Here is a 7,330-nt window from a genome sequence, read left to right as displayed (position 1 = left end):
GCTTTCATCACCAGCCTGATCCCAATAATAATATTCATCCACACAAATCAAGAAATACTCATCTCAAACTGACACTGAATCACCATCCATACTCTTAAATTAACACTCAGCTTTAAAATGGACTACTTTTCACTTATATTTATGCCCGTAGCACTATTCATTACATGGTTTATCATAGAATTTTCTTTTTTTTTTTTTAATCATAGAATTTTCAATATGATATATGCACTCCGACCCTTACATCAACCAATTCTTCAAATATCTACTCATCTTCCTCATCACTATACTTATCCTCGTCACAGCTAACAACCTCTTCCAATTATTTATTGGATGAGAGGGAGTAGGAATCATATCTTTCCTATTAATTGGCTGATGATTCGGACGAACAGATGCTAATACAGCCGCTCTTCAAGCAATCCTATACAACCATATCGGAGACATTGGGCTCCTTCTATCCATAGCCTGATTCCTACATAATACAAATGCATGAGATTTACAACAAATCTTTACACTTAACCAAAATCCCCCAATCCTCCCTCTCATAGGACTTACATTAGCCGCAGCTGGAAAATCAGCCCAATTTGGTCTACACCCATGACTACCCTCAGCAATAGAAGGTCCCACTCCAGTCTCAGCCTTACTTCACTCAAGCACAATAGTCGTAGCAGGAATTTTCCTACTTATCCGCTTCTACCCTCTAACAGAAAATAACAAATTTATTCAAACAATAATACTTTCTCTAGGTGCCCTCACCACCCTATTCACAGCTATCTGTGCCTTAACCCAAAATGATATCAAAAAAATTATTGCTTTTTCCACCTCCAGCCAACTTGGCCTAATAATAGTGACATTAGGTCTCAATCAACCACACCTAGCATTCCTGCACATTTGTACACATGCTTTCTTCAAAGCCATGTTATTCCTATGTTCCGGCTCCATCATCCATAATTTAAATAATGAACAAGATATTCGAAAGATAGGAGGGCTATACAAAATCCTTCCCTTCACCACAACTGCCCTAATCATCGGCTGCTTCGCACTAACAGGAATACCATTTCTCACAGGATTCTATTCTAAAGACCTCATCATTGAGGCCGCCACTTCGTGTTATACCAACGCCTGAGCCCTATTACTAACACTAATCGCCACCTCCATAACAGCTATTTACAGCACTCGCATCATTTTCTTTACTCTACTAGGACAACCTCGCTTCCCTCCTCTCATAAACATTAATGAAACTAACCCCATACTGATTAACCCCATTAAACGCCTATTAATCGGAAGCATCTTTGCCGGATTCATCCTCTCCAACAGCATACCCCCAATAACCACCCCTCTAATAACTATACCTCTGTATCTAAAACTAACAGCCCTTATAGTAACAATTCTAGGCTTTATTCTCCCATTCGAAATTAACACCTACTCAAAAAACCTAAAATATCCCTACTCATCAGACTCTACTAAATTCTCTACCCTATTAGGCTACTTCCCTACAATCATACATCGTTTACCTCCTCATCTAATCCTAACAATAAGCCAGAAATTCGCAACCTCCTTACTAGACCTAACCTGAACAGAAACAATTCTACCAAAAACAACAGCTCTCATTCAACTAAAAGCCTCCACACTAACTTCAAACCAAAAAGGACTTATCAAACTCTACTTCCTATCTTTCCTCATCACTATAACCCTTAGCATGCTACTATTTAATTACCCCGAGTAATCTCCATAATAACCACTACACCAATAAACAGAGACCATCCAGTAACAATAACCAACCAAGTACCATAGCTATACAATGCAGCAATCCCTATAGCTTCCTCACTAAAAAATCCAGAATCCCCTGTATCATAAATAACTCAATCTCCCAACCCATTAAACTCAAATACAACATTCACTTTCCCACCCTCTAAAACATACAGTACCACTAATAACTCTAACACTAAACCTAGAAGAAATCCCCCAAGTACAACTTTATTAGAAACCCAGACCTCAGGATACTGCTCAGTAGCCATAGCTGTTGTATAACCAAACACAACTAACATTCCTCCTAAATAAATTAAAAATACTATTAAATCTAAAAATGAACCCCCAAAACTAAAAACAATTCCACATCCCATAGCACCACCCACAATCAACCCTAAACCACCATAAATTGGTGAAGGTTTTGAAGAAACCCCCACAAGACTAATTACAAAAATAGTGCTCATAATAAAAACAACATATATTGCCAATATTCTCACATGGACTCCAACCATGACCAATGACATGAAAAATCATCGTTGTAATTCAACTACAAGAACCCTAATGACCAACATCCGAAAAACACACCCACTAATAAAAATTCTCAATGACGCATTCATTGACCTACCCACTCCATCTAACATCTCCTCATGATGAAACTTTGGCTCCCTACTAGGCCTCTGCCTAATCATACAAATCCTAACAGGTTTATTCCTAGCAATACATTACACGCCAGACACCTCAACTGCCTTTTCATCAGTCGCACACATCTGTCGAGACGTTAACTATGGCTGATTCATCCGCTATTTACATGCAAACGGAGCCTCCATATTCTTCATCTGCCTTTACGCCCACATCGGACGTGGCCTATACTATGGCTCCTATATATTCCAAGAAACATGAAATATTGGTGTACTCCTATTACTAACAGTTATAGCCACTGCATTCGTAGGCTATGTCCTACCCTGAGGACAAATATCATTCTGAGGCGCAACCGTCATCACTAATCTCCTATCAGCAATCCCTTACATCGGCACTACCTTAGTAGAATGAATCTGAGGCGGGTTTTCCGTAGACAAAGCAACACTAACACGTTTTTTCGCTTTCCATTTTATCCTCCCATTCATCATCACAGCATTAGCAGCTGTTCACCTGCTATTCCTACACGAGACAGGATCCAATAACCCCACAGGAATCCCATCCAACATAGATATAATCCCATTCCACCCCTATTACACAATCAAAGACATCCTAGGTGCTTTACTCTTAATCCTAACCCTACTAGCACTAACCCTATTCACCCCTGTCCTACTAGGAGACCCTGATAACTATACTCCAGCAAATCCACTAAGCACCCCTGCACACATCAAACCAGAATGATATTTCCTATTCGCATATGCAATCTTACGATCAATCCCTAATAAACTTGGAGGAGTACTAGCACTACTACTTTCTATCCTTATCCTAATTTTCATCCCACTACTTCAAACATCTAAACAACAAAGCATAATATTCCGACCCTTCAGCCAACTCTGATTTTGAACTCTAATCGCAGACCTCCTAACCTTAACATGAATCGGGGGCCAACCTGTAGAACATCCATACATCATTGTAGGCCAATTAGCATCTATTCTATACTTCCTCCTAATCTTAGTGCTAATACCAACAGTCAGCCTCATTGAAAATAAACTCCTAAAATGAAGAGTCTTTGTAGTATAACAAAATACCCTGGTCTTGTAAACCGGAAAAGGAGAACCCCATTCCTCCCTAAGACTCAAGGAAGAGACATTAAACCTCACCACCAACACCCAAAGCTGGAATTCTACATAAACTATTCCTTGAAAAAGCTTATTGTACAATTACCACAACACCACAGTACTATGTCAGTATTAAAAGTAATTTGTTTTAAAAACATTTACTGTACACATCATATACATATATACATATGCATATTAATATTTAGTCTCTCCTTATAAATATTCATATGTACATGCTATGTATTATTGTGCATTCATTTATTTTCCATACGGTAAGTTAAAGCTCATATTAATTATCATTAATTTTACATATTACATAATATGTATGCTCTTACATATTATATATCCCCTAACAATTTTATTTCCATTATATCCTATGGCCGCTCCATTAGATCACGAGCTTGATCACCATGCCGCGTGAAACCAGCAACCCACTCGGCAGGGATCCCTCTTCTCAGCACCGTGGAGGAGAGCGCAGCCACAGGGGTGCAGAGGGCAAAGCGGAGAGATTTCCGCAGAGGATTGGTGGCAACCAGCACTCACCAGCCCAAGAGTCTTGTCTGCTCACACTCCGGGGCGGGCAGGGCTGGGAGCTGAGGCTCGGGCTTCGGTCGGAGCGCAGGGAGAGAACTGGGCTTGGCAGTGTGAACACAGCCTGCAGTAGGTTAGTGCACCACGGCTAGGCGGGAGGGAGTGTGGGAAAAACTCTGGACCTACCGAAGAGGCAATAGACTTTTTCTTGCCTTTTTTGTTTCCTGGTGCGCGAGGAGAGGGGATTAAGAGAGCTGCTTAAAGGAGCTCCAGAGACAGGCGCGAGCCGCGGCTAAAAGCGCGGGCCCCAGAGACGGGCATGAGACGCTAAGGATGCTGCTGCCGCCACCAAGAAGCCTGTGTGCGAGCACAGGTCACTCTCCACACCTCCCCTCCCGGGAGCCTGCGCAGCCCGCCACGGCCAGGGTCCCGTGATCTAGGGACAATTTCCCCAGGAGAACACACGGCAGGCCTCAGGCTGGTGCAAAATCACTCCGGCCTCTGCCACCACAAGCTCACCCCGCACTCAGTACCCCTCCCTCCCCCAGGCCTGAGTGAGCCAGAGCCCCCGAATCAGCTGTGCCTTTAACCCCATCCTGTCTGGGCGGGTAACAGATGGCCTCAGGTGACCTACACGCAGAGGCGGGGCCAAATCCAAAGCTGAGCCCCAGGAGGTGTGCAAAGAAGAGCAAGGGAAATCTCTCCCAGCAGCCTCAGGAGCAGTGAAGTAAAGCTCCACAATCAACTTGATGTACCCAGCACCTGTGGAATACCTGAATAGACAACGAACCATCCCAAATCAAGGAAGGAGAATTTGAGAACAAGATTTATTATTTTTTTCCCCTTTTCCTCTTTTTGTGTGTATGTGTATGCTTCTGTGAGAGATTTTGTCTGTATAGCTTTGCTTTCACCATTTGACTTAGGATTCTATCCATCCGTTTTTTTTTTTGTTTGTTTGTTTGTTTTTTTACTTAAAATTTTTTTTTCTTAATAATTATTTTTATTATAATAACGTTATTTTATTTTATCTTACTTTATTTTATTTTCTTTTATCCTCTTTATTTCCTTTCTTTCTTTCTTTCTTTCTTTCTTTCTTTCTTTCTTTCTTTCTTTCTTTCTTTCTTTCTTTCTACTTTTTCTCCCTTTTATTCTGAGCCCTGTGGATGAAAGGCTCTTGGTGCTACAGCCAGGAGTCAGTGCTGTGCCTCTGAAGTGGGAGAGCCAACTTCAGGACACTGGTCCACAAGAGACCTCCCAGCTCCTCATAATATCAAAGTGAAAATCTCCCAGAGATCTCCATCTCAACACCAACACCCAGTTTCACTCAACGACCAGCAAGATACAGTGCTGGACACCCTATGCCAAACAACTAGCAGGATAGGAACACAACAACACCCATTAGCAGAGAGGCTGCCTAAAATCATAATAAGTCCACAGGCATGCAAAAACACACCACCAGACGTGGACCTGCCCACCAGAAACACAAGATCCAGCCTCATCCACCAGAAGACAGGCACTAGACCCCTCCACCAGGAAGCCTACACAACCCACTGAACCAACCTTAGCCACTGGGGACAGACACCAAAACCAACGGGAACTACGAACCTGCAGCCTGCAAAAAGGAGACCCCCAAAACAGTAAGATAAGCAAAATGAGAAGACAGAAAAACACAAAGCAGATGAAGGAGCAAGATAAAAACCCACCAGACCTAATAAATGTAGAGGAAATAGGCAGTCTACCTGAAAAATAATTCAGAATGATAGTAAAGATGATCCAAATCTTGGAAATAGAATAGACAAAATGCAAGAAACATTTAACAAGGACCTAGAAGAACTAAAGATGAAACAAGCAATGATGAACAATACAATAAGTCAAATAAAAAAAAAAACTCTAGAAGGGATCAATAGCAGAATAACTGAGGCAGAAGAACGGAGAAGTGACCTGGAAGATAAAATAGTGGAAATAACTACTGCAGAGCAGAAAAAAGGAAAAATAATGAAAAGAACTGAGGACAGTCTCGGAGACCTCGGGGACAACATTAAACACACCAACATTCGAATTATCAGGGTTCCAGAAGAAGAAGAGAAAAAGAAAGGGACTGAGAAAATATTTGAGAGATTATAGTTGAAAACTTCCCTAATATGGGAAAGGAAATAGTCCATCAAGTCCAGGAAGGACAAAGAGTCTCATACAGGATAAATCCAAGGAGAAACATGCCAAGAAACATATTAATCAAACTGTCAAAAATTAAATACAAAGAAAACATATTAAAAGCACCAAGGGAAAAACAACAAATAACACACAAGGGAATCCCCATAAGGTTAACAGCTGATATTTCAGCAGAAACTCTGCAAGCCAGAAGGGACTGGCAGGACATATTTAAAGTGATGAAGAAGAAAAACCTACAACCAAGATTACTCTACCCAGCAAGGATCTCATTCCGATTTGATGGAGAAATTAAAACATTAACAGACAATCAAAAGCTGAGAGAGTTCAGCACCACCAAACCAGGTATACAACAAATGCTAAAGGATCTTCTCTAGGCAAGAAGCACAAGAGAAGGAAAAGACCTACAATAACAAACCCAAAACAATTAAGAAAATGGGAATAGGAACATACATATTGATAATTACCTTAAATGTAAATGTATTAAATGTTCCCACCAAAAGACACAGACTGGCTGAATGGATAGAAAAACAAGACCCATATATATGCTGTCTACAAGAGACCCACTTCAGAACTAGAGACACATACAGGCTGAAAGTGAGGGGATGGAAAAAGATATTCCATGCAAATGGAAACCAAAAGAAAGCTAGAGTAGCAATTCTCATATCAGGCAAAATAGACTTTAAATAAAGACCATTACAAGAGACAAAGAAGGACACTACATAATGATCAAGGGATTGATCCAAGAAGAAGATATAACATTTGTAAATATTTATGCACCCAACATAGGAGTGCCCCAATACATAAGGCAAATACTAACAGCCATAAAAGGGGAAATCCACAGTAACACATTCATAGTAGGGGACTTTAACACCCTACTTTCACCAATAGACAGATCATCCAAAATGAAAACAAATAAGGAAACACAAGCTTTAAATTATACATTAAACAAGATGGGCTTATTTGATATTTATAGGACATTCCATCCAAAAACAACAGAACACACATTTTTCTCAAGTGCTCATGGAACATTCTCCAGGATAGATCATATCTTGGGTCACAAATCAAGCCTTGGTAAATTTAAGAAAATTGAAATTGTATCAAGTAACTTTTCAGACCACAATGCTTTGAGA

At 40.6% G+C, this 7,330-nt stretch overlaps 1 long non-coding RNA gene across 1 annotated transcript; it reads right to left on the bottom strand.

The window, feature by feature from the left end:
- Positions 1–4,969: 4,969 nt before the first annotated feature.
- LOC309962250 lies at positions 4,970–5,337 on the bottom strand. The gene is made up of 2 exons (XR_014326229.1): positions 5,165–5,337; positions 4,970–5,128 (listed from the first exon to the last, which is right to left on the bottom strand). It is a non-coding gene; the product is annotated as an uncharacterized lncRNA (long non-coding RNA).
- Between the last annotated feature and the right edge of the window lie 1,993 nt (positions 5,338–7,330).

The sequence above is a fragment of the Leucopleurus acutus genome (assembly GCF_964270905.1).
Source record: "Leucopleurus acutus genome assembly, chromosome: 5".
Classification (NCBI taxonomy): Eukaryota; Metazoa; Chordata; class Mammalia; order Artiodactyla; family Delphinidae; genus Leucopleurus; species Leucopleurus acutus.
Note: the sequence above shows the minus strand (reverse complement) of the source record. Positions and strands in the feature narration are given on the sequence as shown.